This window comes from Dromiciops gliroides, chromosome 3 (genome assembly GCF_019393635.1).
Source record: "Dromiciops gliroides isolate mDroGli1 chromosome 3, mDroGli1.pri, whole genome shotgun sequence".
In the NCBI taxonomy this organism is placed as follows: domain Eukaryota; kingdom Metazoa; phylum Chordata; class Mammalia; order Microbiotheria; family Microbiotheriidae; genus Dromiciops; species Dromiciops gliroides.
In genome coordinates, this window is record NC_057863.1 from 259,294,178 (window position 1) to 259,311,648 (window position 17,471).

The 17,471-nt window shown below is 36.3% G+C and overlaps 1 protein-coding gene across 2 annotated transcripts in view; it reads right to left on the reverse strand.

Moving 5' to 3' along the window:
* Nucleotides 1–17,471, reverse strand: part of AGPAT3 (1-acylglycerol-3-phosphate O-acyltransferase 3) — a 170,798-nt gene that overhangs the window by 122,740 nt on the left and 30,587 nt on the right. The gene's annotated exons all lie outside the window — the stretch shown is intronic.

Sequence of the window (17,471 nt, forward strand, 5' to 3'; positions counted from 1 at the left end):
ACACTGGAGTTATACTGGAGTATAACTATTGATTCAATATTTCAATTAACTGCTTTCTTTCTGTCATCTCCTCATTTACACTCTAGGCCTGAGGCACTGTAAACTAAAGCTAAAAGGCAAAACCCTTAAGATTCTAATTCTAACTGTCACTGACTCACTGTAATACCTGAAAGGAGTCACTGGGCCCTTCATGGCTTCAGAGTAAAATCCAGTTATCTAAAACAATGAGATATTAATAGAGGAATTGAGTAACTAACAAAATGCTTTGAAATGCAGACATATAAATGTATCATAATCAAAATCACCTTTAATGCCAAACCCCCTGAATATTTCCAGTTTACCTCTATACCTGAAAGGTTTGTACTCACTTGAAGATGGTAAGGAGGAAAGTCTCAGATAATTTCAGAGAGAATAAGGCATTATAAATTAAAACCATTAAAAGGTTATATCTAACTTACCCAAGTTCTAAATCTGTACATTTTAAGAAGTGAAATATAAATGAAGAAATCCATTGTTTAAAATGAATTTGTTACAGTTAAAAGAACCAGTTGATTTTAACAAATAAGGTTTGACTAACTCCATCCTTTACCAGCTTTCCTCATAACATGTGTGTTTATGTATTCCATTAGCTATGAGCTAGAAATGTGATCTGATCTATATAGAAAGAGGGAGAGAGAAAGAAAGGAAAAAAAAAGAAAGGAGAGAGGGAAAGAGAGGAAGGAGGAAGAAGAAAAGGAAGAGGAAGGGAGGGGGAAGAGAGAGAGGACAGAAGAGAGGAAGAGAGAAGAGAGAGCATATTTTATTAAGAGCTTAGGATGTGCTACAGTGTGCTAAGATTTGGAATTATGCCCAAAGGGCTATAAAATTGTGTAGACCTTTGATCCAGCAATACCACTGCTAGATTTACATCCCAAAGACTTACCAAAAGAAAAAGAAAAAGATCTATTTGTACAATATTTACAGTAGCTCTTTTTGTAGTGGCTAAGAATTGGAAATCAAAGGAATGCCCATCAATTGGGGAATGGCTAAACAAGCTGTGGTATATGATGGTGATGGAGTATGTGCTATAAGAAATGACAAGCAGGATGATTTCATAAAGGCCTGGAAGGACTTCTATGAATTAATGTATAGTGAAGTGAGCTTGGAACCAAGAGAACATAGTGCACATAGACAGCAATATTGTTTGATGAAGAATTGTCAATGCCTTAACTATTCTCAACAATACAATGATCCAAAACAATCCCAAAGGACTAACAATGAAGCATACAATCCACCTCCAGAGAAAAAACTGATATTGATTGAACACAAACTGAAGCATGCTATTTTTCACTTTCTTTCATTTTTCTTTTATTCATGTTTCCTTACAGAAAATGACTAATATGGAAAAGTTTTACATAACTGCATATGTGTAACATATATCAAACTGCTTACCACCTCAGGGAGAGGGGATGGGAGGAAGGGAAGGAGGGATAGAATTTGGAATTCAAAACTTTAAATAAAAATATTTATTATTAAAAAAATAAAAAATAAACAATGTGCTAAACACTGAGGATATAAATAAAATAAAACAAGACAAGACTGTCCCTACTCATAAGGAGCTTACATTCTTATAGAGGAAAACGTAGAACTAAAAGGGGAGGGGAAAGATGGGGATGATATAACTGCATAAAAATTTAGGAATGTGTTAGGCTAGAAATGCAACATAAATTAATTAAAACAATAACTTCAATAGCTGGCTAGGTGGCACAATAGTGCATACAGCACTGGTCCTGGAGTCAGGAAGACTCAAATTCAAATCCAATCTGACACTTATTAGCTGTGTGATTCTGGGCAAGTCTCTCTCTCTCTCTCTCTCTCTCTCTCTCTCTCTCTGAGTAATAAACATTTTTATTTATAGTTTTGATGTCCAATGTTTATCCTTCCTTCCTTCTCTTCCCTCCCTCCTCCCTGAGGAGGTAAGGAATCAGATATGGGTTATGTATGTATGATTATGGGCAAGTCTCTTAACCCCTGCCTCAGTTTCTTCATTTGTAAAATAGGGATAATAGCACCCATCTCTCAGGGTGTTTGTGAGGATCAAATCAAATGACAGAACAGTACCTGGAATGTAGTAAGTCATGTAGTATTTAAGTATTTATTCCTTTCCCTCCCCCCTGCCCCAATCTAGAATAAGAGAACATAAAGGGGGGTGGGGAATCAGTATTTCTGTATATTAATAACAAACTACACCAGAAGGAGATAGAAAAAGCAAGCACATATAAATAACTATAGAATACAGGCATAGCTCATTTTATTTGTTCACTTTATTGTGCTTCACAGACATTGCATTTTTTACAAATTGAAGGTTTGTGGCAACCCTTTGTCAAGAAAGTCTATTGGCATCATTTTTCCATTATGTGGTCACATTGTGTCTCTGTGTCACATTTTGGTAATTCTCAAGATATTTCAAACTTTTTCATTATTGTTATATCTATTATAATGATCTGTGATCGGTATACTTTGATGTTACTATTATAATTGATTTCGGATACAACAAACCCCACCCATAAAAGTTGGTGAACTTAATGTGTGTGTTCTCACTGCTCCACCAATTGGTATTCCCCAGTCTCTCTCCCTCTCCTCAGGCCTCCCTATTCCTTAAGACACAACAATATTAAAATTAGGCTAATTAATAACCCTACAATGAACTCTTAAGTGTTCAAGTGAAAGGAAGAGTCAATTGATGCAGCAAATTTCACTGTTGTCTTATTTTATTAAATTGCAACAGACACCCCAGCCTTCAGTAACCATCACCCTGATCAGTCAGCCATCAACAATCGATTCAAGACCCTCCACCAGCAAAAAAGATTATGACTCACTGAAGGTTCAAATGTTGGTTAGCAGTTTTTAGCAATAAAGTATTTTTTAATTAAGGTATGTATATTTTTAAGACATAATACTATTGTACACTTAATAGACTACAGTATGGTATAAACAACTTTTATATGCACAGGAAAACCAAAAAGTTTATTGCAGTGTGGTCTGGAACCAAACCCACAATATCTCCAAGGAATGCCTGTATATAAATTATCTGGGAGTCTACCTACAAATATGTACTTGAGAACTAAAGAAATAAAGACTTTAGTAACTAGAGGAATATTAATTCTTAATCGTTAGATCATGTCAAAATAAATTTAAATGATGATGCCATCAAATTAATTTACATATGCAATACCATGTCAGTCAAACTACCAAAGAGTTAATTTATAGAGCTAGACAAAATAATAATATAATTCATCTGAAGAAACAAAAGGTCAAAAATTTCAAGGGAAATATGAAGGAAGATAGGAATGAAGGAGCACTAGCAGTTTCAGATATCAAGCTATGTAGCAAAGTAATAATCATCAAAACTATTTAGTAGTTGCTAAAAAAGTAGTAGTTGTCAAAAAGTTGATAAATGGAAAAGATTAGGTAAACAAAACCCAGAAATAATCTAACATAATTGCACTGTGTTTGATAAATCCAAGGATACAAACTTTTGGGGTAAGGACTCCTTATTTGACAAAAAATTCTGGGAAAAAATGGAAAGCAATATGACAAAATTAGATTTAAACCAACATCTATCATATGCCACAATAAATTCCAAATGGTTACATGGTCTAAATACAAAAAAAAAAAATCACACAAAAAATTAGAAAAGAAATCATGATAACAGATAACATGTACATAGTGCTTACTATGTGCTAAGCACTTTACAATTATTATCTCATCTGATCCTCACAACAACCCTGTGAGGTTGGTGGGATTGTTATCCCCGTTTTCAGATGAAACTGAAGCAAACAGAGGTAAAGAGACTTGCTCAGGGTCACACAGCTAGAAAGTGCTTGAGGCTGAATTTGAACACAGGTTTTCCTGACTTCAGGCCCAGGGCTCTATTCACTGTACTACCTAGCTGACTATAAATATATATTTCACAACAATGGCTACGAAGAGTGAATAAAGACCAGCCCTGGATTCAGGAGGACCTGAGTTCAAATCCGGCCTCAGACACTTGACAATTACTAGCTATGTGACCCTGGGCAAGTAACTTAACCCTCATTGCCCCGCAAAAGAAAACAAAACAAAAAACAAAAAACAACGGCTACAAAGAGGAGTCCTACTTAAACAATGAATAAGAGTAATCACACACACAAAAAAAACAGGCAATTTTAATTACATAAAATTTCAAAGTTTTTGAACAAAAAAGAAATATAGTTAGAAGGGAGATATTTGGGGGGAAATCTTCACATCAAATTTCTTTGATAAAGGTCTAATATCCAAGATTTAGAAAGAATTAATACAACTATATAATAATAAAAGTTATTCCCCAGTTGATAAATGGTCAATATAAACGGTTCTCAAAAAAAATCAAACTATTAACAACCATATGATAAAATGCTCCAAATCACTAATTAGAGAAATCCAAATTAAAACAATCCTGTGATTTTACTTTGAAAGTAGGAAAATGACAAGAGAGGAAAATAGCAATTTTCTGAAAAGCCTGTAGAAGAAGGGGGACACTTATACAAAATAGAGGTAAGAATTGATTCAATCATTCTGGAAAACAACTTGAAAATATACCTCAAAAGTCACTAAACTGAAAATGCCCTTTGACCCAGTGAAACTATCATTAGGCATATATCCCAGGATATTGAGGGCAAAGGGAAAGGTTGAGAATATTTATTTATAGCAACACTCTTTATAGGAGCCATCAAGTATGAAATGGCTAAACAACCTCTGAGATATAATTGTGATGGAATTTTATTGCACCTTAAGGAATGACAAATAAGATAAATTAAGAGGAGCACAGAAAGACTTGTACAAATTGATTGAGGATGAAATTAGTAGAAACAACAATTTAAACAAGGAAAGCAACAGTATGAAGAAAACAACTCTGAAAGATTCAGAACTCTGAACAAAGCATAAAAAAATATTAATTTCAAAATAATGAAGGTGAAATATACCTTCCACCTCTTGAGAAAAATGTGGATTAGAGACGCACACTAAAATATATATTCTCAGACAGGGGCAATGTGTTGATTTGGTTTGCTGGACTACACATATCTGTTACAAGAAAAGGTTTCTACTGAATGGATAGGAGATGACAGATTAACAGTAATGAGAAGAAAAGAAAAATGTTCAGAAAGTGGCACAAATAAATAAACCAGTTTTGTTACTACCTTGTTATACATGTTTATACAGATGTATACATATTTATTTATACTCTTCTTAAAAAACAAACTACATAAAGAAGTTCATTTCCTATGCAAGCCTTCCTTCTTTGTATAATGAAATGTAGAGATAACAAGATGAAAATGTTTATTTCAAAATAAAATTAAATACATGTTTGTAAGTATTTCTATGTAAATTACATTTGCACAGATAGATATTATGGTAAATTATAGTATAATAATAAAAATTCTATTTAAGTTATTTTTAAATTATTGCATCAACTGATACAACTGACAAGCATGGTAGTTCTAGTGTTACTAAGTTCATAATAAAAAATATAGAAAGGGGAGAAGAAAAGAGATTACAGGGTCAAAATCATAATATTAATTGAGCATTCAAAATATTATTCAAAATATTCAACTCCACTATCACCCCACTACTACTACTACCATCTGCAATAGCAGATGATTCCCCGTATCATGAACTCAAGTATTGACACATCTTCTAAGTTCCAGATTCACATCTCTAAATGTCAATCAGATATTCACATCCAAATGTCCCACTAAACCCTTAAATTTGCTACATTCAAAAAAAGAGCTCACTCCATTTCCCTTTACTTTATTTTTTTTTAATTTACTTTATTTCCTTTTACATTCCTCCCTTTTACTTCACCATTTCTGTTTGTGGCACCACCATTCACATGATCTCCCATGTTCAAAACCTCTACCTCCCTCACACCTCTCAAAGCAGTCCTCTCTATTATTACTGTACTAGTACAGATCCTAATTACCATCCACCTGGAGTATTGGAATAACCTTCTAAAAAAGTTCTTTCTTCTTGTACTCTCATCCTTAAAATTCATTTCTCCATATTGCTTCTAGGATATATTCCTTTACATGCATAAATCAGGTTGTGTCATTCCTCTGCTCAAAAATCTTCAGCAAAAACCTGGAAAGACTTTTATTTGAACTGATACATAGTGAAGGGAACAGAAGCTGGAGGACATCATACACAGTAACTGCAACTTTGTTCAATGAAGAACTGTGAATGACTTAACTATTCTCAGTAATGATCCAAGATTATTCCAAAGGCCTAATGATGAAGCATACTATCCACCTCCAAAGAAAGAACTGATATTGATTCAATACAGATGGAAGCATGCTATTTTTTACTTTCATTTTTTTCCTTTGAGACTTCTTATGCAAAATTACTAATATGAAAATGTTTTACATAATTGCTGATTGCTTACCACCTCAGGTACAGGGAGGGAAAGGGGGGAAGGGAAGAAGAGAAGGATAGAATTTGGGACTCAAAATTTTAAGTAAAAATATTTTTTAAATTAAAAAAAAAGAAATGAAAGAATTTTTGTTTAAATCTTCAGCAGATCCTGATTGACTACCACATAAAGCTTAAGTTCCTTTGCCTAATATTTAATACCCTCCACAATCTGGCACCATCCTACTTCCCCAAAATTCTGTCAGCCTAGCATAGAAGTAGGAATAAATGTTTGCTGACTGATTGACAATACTGCCTTTGTTGAAACATACTCTCATTCCAGCCAAACTAGACTTCTATTTATAGCCCCATCCTTACCCCTAAATGTGCTCTTCACTCTCCACCTCTGTGCCTTTGTTTATGTTCTTCCTTATCCCTGGAATATCCTCTTCTCATCTGCATTCCCTACCCATGCTTTAAACATAAATTCAAATGCCTTCTCCTTCACAAAGCCTTCTTTGATCTCCCTTTTAATAATAGACCAATACATATGTGTTGCCTTTATTTTGTAACTCTCTAATGCATATATCATTTATGGTGATTTAGGGGGTAGGATGGTACAGCTGATAGAGAGCTGTCCTCAAAGTAAAGGCCTGGCTTCATTTTCCCTGCCTCGACACTATGGGACACTAGGCTAGTCATTGAGCCCTTTTAGTGCCCCACCTAACTCTTTATGACTATGCATTTTATAGCAAATGTCCATCTGCATCGGTAGGTGGAGTTTCCACATCATCAGGTCTCTATATCAATAAAATCTCATTCCTGGTCCCTGCAAAACTATGTAATATGCATAAAATCTATTTGTGTGTATTATATATACCATCAAATTATAAATCTCCATAACGACAAGGACCACCTTATCTAAATATTATCTCCTCCAGAGCCTAGCATGATATCCTACACAGAGTAAATACTTAATAAATGTTTGTTTAATGAAAGCACTCCCAAGCCTGCTAAAAGTTTAGTTTATATGAAGAAATTCATCTTTCACAGTATGTAAAAATGACTTTCACATGTTACCTAAAATTATTTGTGCACATTCTACTGAATTATAATCATTCCAAAAGCCTGATAATTCATAATCATAATTACAAAACAAAAGTTACCAAGTCATAAATGATACTCAACATTTTGACTCTACTTGTCATGGGGGGAATCTTAAATTACTTTACAAGCGCACTATCTGAAAATATGGAGAACACCTAACCTGTAATGGGCCTGTAACACAAGACTATTTGACCATGTTGAGCTGAATTAAATGAAACACAAGTGATAATGTCCTGTCACAAGAATTAAAATTCTAAATCTAACATTATAGAAAATAAAATATAATGAATGGCTCTATAACCCTTGGCCCTGGAGGTAATGTCTATCTTGGCCAGAAGTGCCAAATCTGATGAGGAAGAAACCTAATTAGAATCAGTCTAGATAGAGTACTGGGCCTGGAGTCAGAAGACCTGAATACAAATCTGGCCTCAAGACACTAGCTATGTGACCCTGAGCAAGTCATTTAACCCTGTTTGCCTTAGTTTCCTTATCTGTAAAATGATTTAGAGAAGAAAATGGCAACCCACTCCAGTATCTTTGCCAAGAAAACCTCAAATGGGGTCACAAAGAATTGGACACAACTGAAACAACTGTACAATAACAACAACTCCCATTCCAAGTAATCCTTTGTCCAAAGAAAACTTGGGAGAATAGGTGATTTTAGGAATTCCAGTTTGATGGGGAAAGAGAAAATAGTTCTACTTTGCTATTTTACTTCTCAGCAACACAATTTTTTCTTTGAGTTCAGTGGGCACTTAACGCTCTTCTTGTTGACTAAATGAAGTCATGAATTAATTGAAAAAGGTTTATTAAGCACTTATTATAAATCAGGCACAATACCAAGTGCTGGGAACACAAAAACAAGCAACGACAAAACTAGTCCCTGACCACAAGAAGCTTACATTTTAAAAAATGATAATAATTTTTATTTCTGTCTCTTGTTTTTTTATCCTAAATGAAACTATGATAGGATCAGTATCTATGAGGGTTCCCCACCTCACCCCTTCTAAGTAGGTTAGGCTACTTCTTTCCCTAAAAGTCATGGAAGTTGTTCCAAAGACATGACTGTCCCAGGGGACTAAAGCTCAACCATATCAGACTTCCTGGCCAAAGGGCAGAAAAAAGGCCTGCCCATTTGCCCACATGAAACTGGGACTCTTCACAGCTGGTAGGTGTCTAGGTTTGGGGAGTCTTTGTAACATCTTGCACCATGACAGCAAACCATTTCTATGCTGAGACTGGGGGATCCAAATCTGCCAACTTAAGTGGTATATCCTTGTGAAGTGGATTTCCAGGCTGTAGTTAATAAACATCCTTTTATTAATTGTTGAATGATAGCAGTATTCCATTACAAAAAGGAACCACAATTTGTTTAACCATTCCCCAGTGGATAGGCACTTGCTTTGTTTAATAGTCTACATTTTAATGAAAGAGTCAGTTGCTAGGGATGTACTCTGGCCTAGGAAATCATAGGGATGGTAAATGTAATTGTAGGTCAATTGATTGACCCGTCCTTTCTAGATATTAGGTGGTGGTGATTTTCTCAGAGCAAGAGGTGGAAAGGGGGGAGGGGAAAGATCCCGTGCACACAGAGTGGCATGAAATGAAGATGGCCAGAATGTGCCAGGGAAAGTCTGTGGGTATTGAGATCCCACCAGTGAGAAGCAGAGGGTCTCAGGGCAAGAGATGGAGAGCACAGTGAAAGAACCAAGCATGAGGAAAGAAGGACACAACCCTTGTTAAGTGTCTGCTCCACACTGAGCACTTTGCAGATATTACCCCATCTGATCCTCAGAACAAACCTGTGAGGAATGTGCTATTAGGGTCCTATTTTAAGCTGGGAATACTGAGGCAAACAAGTCAGGAGGGCAGGCCCCAGTGCAGGAGCCAGGACACAAACACAAAGTCTACTCTCCTCTCTACCTCCAGCTTCACTCTAGGGCAACAGTCTCCAGAAGGCAGGGAGTCTCTAGCTTCATAGGGAGGTATGGTACCCCATGACCAAATGGAGCATGGGAAGATGAATCAAATTCTCCCCTCCCCTCAAGAGTTATTTGTAAGGCTTGTCTCCAACACAACCACACTCAACCCCCTTCCATGGCTTCTGTCACAAATAAGTGGCATAGTGGACAGAGCCCTGGACTTTAAGTCAGGAAGACCTGAGTTCTAATCCTACTTCAGATACTGGCAAGTCACTAAACACCTGTCTGTCACAGCTTCCTCATGTATAAAATGGAGATAAAACTGCACCAATTTCTCAGAGTTGTGAGGATCAAATGAGACCATACTTGTGAAATACTGTGCAAACTTTAAAGCACTATACAACTACTAGCTGCTAAGATGATGATGACGGTGATGTCTGTCATAAGACCTAAAGGGCAATTATAAACTGAACCCAAGGCACCCACAGCATCAATTGCACAGATGAAACTGAAAAAATTACTCCCCTCCAACACATGTATCCTCTTGTGATGCAGAAAGTGGCTCCTGGGGAGCAAGTTTTGTTTGTGCTCTATGCAGGCCAACGCCCCAAACCATGCCCCCTTATTGTTTTGGGTTGAACAGGCACTGAAAGTTCACAAACTGCAGCACAGATCTCAATCGCAGTATCTTACTCCCCAGATCCAACCTTATTCTGACCTTCCCTATTTCTGTTGAGGGCACCATCATCCTCCCAGTCACCCAAGTTCTCAAACTCAAGTGTTATCCCAACATATCCAGAACTTGTCTTTCTACCTCCACCACATCTCTCATATAAATCCTCTTCTCACTCTACTCATACAGCCAGCATCCTTGTTCAGTGTCTCTACCCAAAATTATTGCATTGGCCTCCTTAAGTGGTCTCCCTGACTCAAGTCTTTCTCTATGCCAATTCATCCTCCCAACCAAGTGATCATGTCACCCCTATACTCAAAAGACTCCAGCAGTTCCCTTTTACTATTACTAGGATCAAATATAGTCCTCTGTTTGGCATTTAAATATCTTTATAACCTGCCCAGACTTATTACTTTCCTTTCCTATAGTACAGACATACCATCCTGTGTTCTAACATATAAAAAAACACAACAACAAAATATTAAAATATTAATAGGAAATGATGGTATATTATCCAGTAAGCAGACTCACATACAGAGGAATGGATGGTATTGAAAACATTCTGCTGAATTCAAATTAGAGACAATAATTCACTTTTGCTTATTGTTTTTGTATTGTTTATTGTGAACTCTTTTGCTTGTTGTTTTTACGTTGTTTGTGGTAAACTCTACACAAACTTAAGTCCTGCTGAAAAGTTATGTTCCCTGCTTCAATAACCTATTATTTGCTTATTATATAGTGTGTTTCCATTTTTAAGTATGTAAAAGAAAAATGAATTTGTTTACTTGGTTAGCTACATTAATCAAGTTAATTAAATAATGAATTACTAGCAAGCAATAGTTATTTACAAGTCTGCCCCATTGCCTGGGTCATAAAGAGTTTTGTGTGTGTGTGTGTGTGTGTGTGTGTGTGGTTTTTTTTTCGGGGCAATGAGGGTTAAGTGACTTGCCCAGGGTCACACAGCTAGTAAGTGTCAAGTGTCTGAGGTCAGATTTGAACTCAGGTCCTCCTGAATCCAGGGCCGGTTCTTTATCCACTGCACCACCTAGCTGCCCCCCATAAAGAGTTTTTTAAAAAATAATTAAGCAAAAAAAAAAAAAATTAAGCATATTGCTTATCATATTGCTCAAGAGTAAAAACGTTTTTTACTAGCTATGTGACCCTGGGCAAGTCACTTAACCCCAATTGCCTCACCAAAAAAAAAGAAAAAGAGAAAAAGAGAAAAAAAGTTTTTTCTGTAATTTTAACAAAATAAAAATATTTTTAAAATATTGTTTAGTCAGCTTTCATCCTTTTTTAATTTCTATTTTTGCATATGTCTTATAGGAGAAATAGTGAAGAACTAGACCTATGATTTCTTTAGTACAGGAAATTCTAGGATGAGGAAAACATCTCTACTAATGCTTATCTACAACTTATAGTCTTGAAGAAATACCCAGGCCACTGAGAAGTACATTCAAGTTTACATGCGAAAGCATACTAGGAAGCATATTGTAATGGGTACATAATGATTTGTACATAGTAGTCACTTAAATATTAGGTGACATTATAGCAAAAAGATAAATATGCTAACCTGGACAGCAAAATCCTGAATCACTGAAACTCTATTTCACAAAAATACTGAATTTTTATTCTTCGTAGATGATTCTTCAATAGATGATTAATATTGAATATAAATACACTGACTTTCTCCAGTCATAAGTGCAATGTTATATAAATAACAGCACGTACCTCACAGGGTTGTTGTGAGGATCAAATGAGATAATATTTGTAAAGCACTTAACCTTCCTTTCTTCCTTCCTACTACACACCTAAGATAAAAAGCATGAGAATAAGAGAAAGTAATACAGGTTGGGTTTTTTCTGTTTTTGTTTTTTTTTTACATATAAGGTATTTTATTTTTTCTGTTACATGTAAAGATAGTTCTCAATTTTTGTTTATACAAGCTTTACAATTTCATATTTTTCTCCCTCCCTCCCCTCCCTTCCCCCCTCCCCTAGACAGCAGGTAATCTGATATAGGTTATATCTATATATCTATATATACATATACATATATATATATATACACACACACACACACACATACACACAATAGCATTAATCCTATTTCTTCATTAGTCCTGTTATAAGAGAAAAAATCAGAGCAATGACGGAAGAAAGTAATACAGGTTGTTTTACCAATTAATTTCTTTTTTTTTTTTTGGTGAGGCAATTGGGGTTAAGTGGCTAGCCCAGGGTCACATAGCTAGTAAGTGTTAAGTGTCTGAGGCCGGATTTGAACTCAGGTCCTCCTGACTCCAGGGCCGGTGCTCTATCCATTGCACCACCTAGCTGCCCCTCTACCAACTAATTTCAAATCCTATACAGACTGTTCAAAGGTAGCTGCCACTTTCCAGTATTCTCAGACTGGAAGCCTTTAAAAAACAAAAATGTGGTCAATTGTGCTAAGCCACTCGATAATTCAACAACAGAGAAAAAAAACAAGGCCTAGAACAAGAATCCCAAAATGATTCCCAATAAGAATACACATTGTTTTCTTGAAACATCGTGCTAAAGTGTCATTGGGGAAAGAAAACTACATAGAAACAACACCCACACACAGAGGTACATTTTCCCTCTTGACCTCCCTTGTTTTATTTTTCCTTTACTTTATTCCCCAAGGAATAGTTGGAAATAGCTCAGAATTTGAACTTAAAAAAGGGAAGGAACCCAGAAGTACTAAAGAGAATTTATATAGAAAGGATTGTACATTCCCATTTTGGAATATTTCCCCCTGCTGTTTAAACTATAAACACCAACAAGGATAGGGTCCATGTCCTCTCTAATCCTCTTTAACAATCCTACTACCTGGTAATGACTTGTAAAGAATGGTCATTTAATATTGCTAGATGAGGAAGTAGTAAAAATAATAAGAGCTAGCAATTATGTTGTGCCTACTGTGTGCCAGGCACTCTGCTAAGCCCTCATTGCCCCACAAACAAAACAAAACAACAACAACAAGAAATCTGACCAAGGTCACACAGATAGTAAGTTTTGGTGGCCAGATATAAACTCGGATCTTCCTGATTCCAAGCCAAGAACTCTACCTACTCTGCACCTACGTAAGTATACAACCATAAATGGCTTACCTGCTAAATGTCAAAGTGAAACAAATTAATTTTGTATGTAAAATAATTATGGGATGAAAGTAAAATCTGACAGCTGGGTTCTTCTAGTTCCTTATGTCTACTGGAGAGTCAGCTTAGAAACTACGTTAGGGCATATGTTCAGTATTCATAACCATTCTTCCTATGGTCTCTGCAGCATCCTTTGAAAAGTAATGACAATGTCTAATGCATTAAGCTGGTCATTCCAAATGTTTTCACCCCAACATGCAAAGAAATGTAATTTTAAAAAAAGTGATTGTCTTGCCTACTTCAGACTCCAGAGAATGAGATTCAATTTTAGAAGCAAATTAGCATTCCAGAGTGAAAAACCTGAAAACTATAGACAAGACTGGCTATCAGTTTTTAAGTTACTACAATTTTCTAAGACAACAAAACAGCACATTCTAGGCATGAACTACTGCATTCAGTTCACATATCATACAAAGAATTTCTGCTGACTGGTACACTGATTACTTAATTTTTTTTTCTGCCTTATAACCCAATAAGCCTAGAGATTTGTATTTTTTTTTTATCTTTGCATTTTCAAATCCTACTTTCCAGAATAAGGGCATCAAATACAAAAATCTTCTCAGAATTATAGTTATAGCTCTTTTGTAACTGATCAACATCTAAGATCATTAGGAAAATATACAGATATTTCTTCAAGGAAGCTCTCAATTTTACATGGAAATAGGCCTGAAAAACATTAACACAATCATTTTTTTCCTCCTAAATGGACCTAACCTCTAATTTTAGTATTTTTCAAATGTCCTATTTGAAAAATATTAAAATATATCTACTACTAATATTTATATTTTTAGAACACCAATCATAACTCTGAAATGCCAGTATCTTCCCTTCATAGTCATCTTTATGGGCTAGTTAATTAGTCAAATTTGGCAAGAATGGCTCATAGGAAAATATACTCATGATGTGAGCTGATTGTTATTGATTTGATCACTATACAATTGGACTCCTCTTTCCCCAAGGCCAGAGAGTCTGATATCTGAGTAAAGAGAAAATGGAGAGCCAAACACAGAATAGTAGACATCATAAAAGATAGAAGAGATTTTGATTATGAAAAATCAAAAAGGTTTTACAGATATAAAATCAATACAAACTAAGAATATAATGTTAAATGGGAAGTCTTCATGTTAAATATCTCTGATAAAACTTTGATATCCAAAATATATAAGGAATTGGCACAAATATATAAGATTAATAGCCATTCCCCAGTAGACAAGTGGGCAAAGGATATGACCAGTTTTTCAAAAGAAAAAATGCAAACACATGAACAGGTTTCAAATTACAAACATGCCTGAGGTTTCACCTCATACCAATAAATTGGCAAATATCATAAAAGGCAGAAACAGTCAATATTGGATGGGGTTGGGGAAGATAAATATATTAATATGCAATTGGTAAAGCCTTGAATTAGTCCAACTCTTATGGGGTACAATTTTGAATTATTTGAGAAAAGTTACGAAAACTATCAAACCAGCAATCTTACTACTGAGCTTATACTCCATCAATCAAAGAATGCAAGATTTTATATATACACATATAGTTGTGTGTATGTGTGTGTACACACATACACCTAACAAGACTTTTTGTGGTAGCAAAAAACTAGAAATAGCAGGTACCCATAGATTGGGAGATGATTAAGCAAACATTGGTATATAAATATAATGAAATTACCACACCATAAGAAATGATGAAATGTGAAGAATTCAGAGGAATATGGATAGACTTATATGATGCAGAGCAAAGAAAGAAGAATCAAAATAACAATGTACCATGATCACAGCAGTATAAATAAAAAGAGCCCCAAAAGACATCAGCATTCAGATTAAATGAAAGAATCAATCTAGGGCAGAGCCAAGATGGCAGAGGAAAGGCAGTAAGCCTTGGAGCTCCTGACACAATCACTCCAAAAAACTCCAAATAATGCCAAAAGACAATTCCTGGAGCAGCAGAACCCAAAAAAGGATGCACTGAGACCATTTTCCAGCCAAAGACAGCTTAGAAGTTCGGTAGGAGAGGTCTGATGTACCAGAATGGGAGTGAAGCCCAACCCCACAGTCACACCAACACAGGTCCAACCCCAGGCTGGCAGCGCCAGAAAAATTTACCCCCAGCCTCTGAATTAGCTACAGCGCCAGTGTCTTCTGGAACTAAGCTCATGGTATGGTGAGAGGGTGGAACAGTTGTCCAGGAGAGACTACAGGAGTCTCTGCTGGAGCTGAGGTGGAATTTGGTTGTTCTACCCCAGCCACTGGGAACCAAGAGGCAATCTTGAGTGGCGGGCCCAGGTGGGAGAGGGGTGCAGGCTTGCTGGAGCTATCAACCCAGAAAAAACCAAAATTTTGTTTCCTGGTTAAAGAGCAAGTATGCTTGGGGTTATTTACAGACCAGAGCATAGGCCAGGTAAGTGAAGAACCTGCCACTCCTTAAATCATACCACCTTGAACCTCCTATAGCTTGGGACAGTGCATCCTGGAAGCAGTGCCCCACTTTAAAAAGGAGTTAAAAGTCAAGAAACAGGTGGGCAAGATGAGCAGACAGAGAAAGATGCAGACCATAGAAAGTTTCTTTAGTCACAAGGAAGATCAAGGTGCACCTTCAGAAGAAGATAGCAACCTGAGTTCAAATCCGGCCCCAGACATTTGACCCATACTAGCTGTATGACCCTGGGCAGGTCACTTAACTCTCATTGCCCCGCAAAAAAATAAAAATAAAAAGAGGATAGCAACGTCAGGGCTCCTACATCCAAAGCTTCCAAGAAAAATATGAATTGGTCTCAGGCAATAGAGGAGAGCAAAAAGGACTTTGAAGATAAAGTAAGAGGTAGATGAAAAAATGAGAGTGATACAGAAAAGTCATGAGAAAAAAGACAACAGCTTGAAAAACCAAATGGAAAAAACCTCTCTAAAGAAAATAATTGCCACATGTAATTTGGAAAAATAAAATTCTAAATAAATAAAAAAGAAAGAAAATAGTTGCCTAAGAATTAAGACTGAACAAATGAAAGCTAGTGACTTTATGAGAAACCAAGGCACAACAAAGCAAATCCAAATAAATTTTTTAAAATAGAGGGCAATGTGAAATATCTTCTTGGAAAATCAGCAGACCTGAAAAATAGATCCAGGAGAGATCATTTGAAAATTATTGGACTACCTGAAAACCATGATCAAAAACAGAGCTTAGGGGGCAGCTGGGTGGCGCAGTGGATGGAGCACCAGCCCTGGAGTCAGGAGTACCTGAGTTCAAATCTAGCCCCAGACACTTAACACTTACTAGCTGTGTGACCCTGGGCAAGTCACTTAACCCCAATTGCCTCACTAAAAAAAAAAAAAAAAAAAAGCTTAGACATCATCTTCCAAGAGATGGTCAGGGAAAACTGCCCTGATATCCTAGAAACAGATGGTAAAATAGAAACTGAAAGTATCCACCAATCACCTCCTAAAAGAGATCCCAAAAGGAAAACTTCCAGGAATATTTTAGCCAAATTCCAGAGCTCCCAGGTCAAGGAGAAAATATTGCAAGCAGCCAGGAAGAAACAATTCAAATACTGTCGAGCCACGGTCAGGATAGCACAAGATCTAGCAGCTCCTACATTAAAGGATCAGAGGGCATGGAATATGATATTCTGGAGGGCAAAGGAATTGGGATTACAACCAAGAATCACCCACCCAGCAAAACTGAGTATAATCTTTCAGGGAGGAAAATGGGACTTCAATGAAAAATAGGACTTTCATGTATTTGTGATGAAAAGACCTGAACTGAATAGAAAATTTGACTTTCAAATATAAGACCCTGGAGAAGCATAAAAAGGTAAACAGGAAAAAGAAATCATGAGGGAACTTAAAAGGTTAAACTGTTTACATTCCTACATGGGAAGATGATACATCCAATTTATAAGAGCTTTCTCAGTAATAGGGAAGATGACAGGAATAAAATTAGGTAGAGGGCACAGATGGGAACTGAATAGGAAGGGATGATATCTGTAAAGCATTTTTTTTAATTATTTGTGTGTGTGTGTGTGTGTGTGTGTGTGTGTGTGTGTGTGTGTGTGTGGCAGTCAGGGTTGGATGGCATGCCTGGGTCAAGGAGTTGGTGAATGTCTTGTATCTGAGGCCAGATTTGGGCTTGGGTCCTCCTGGGTTCAAGGCGGGTACTTTGTCCACTGTATCACCTAGCTGCCCCATGATAACAT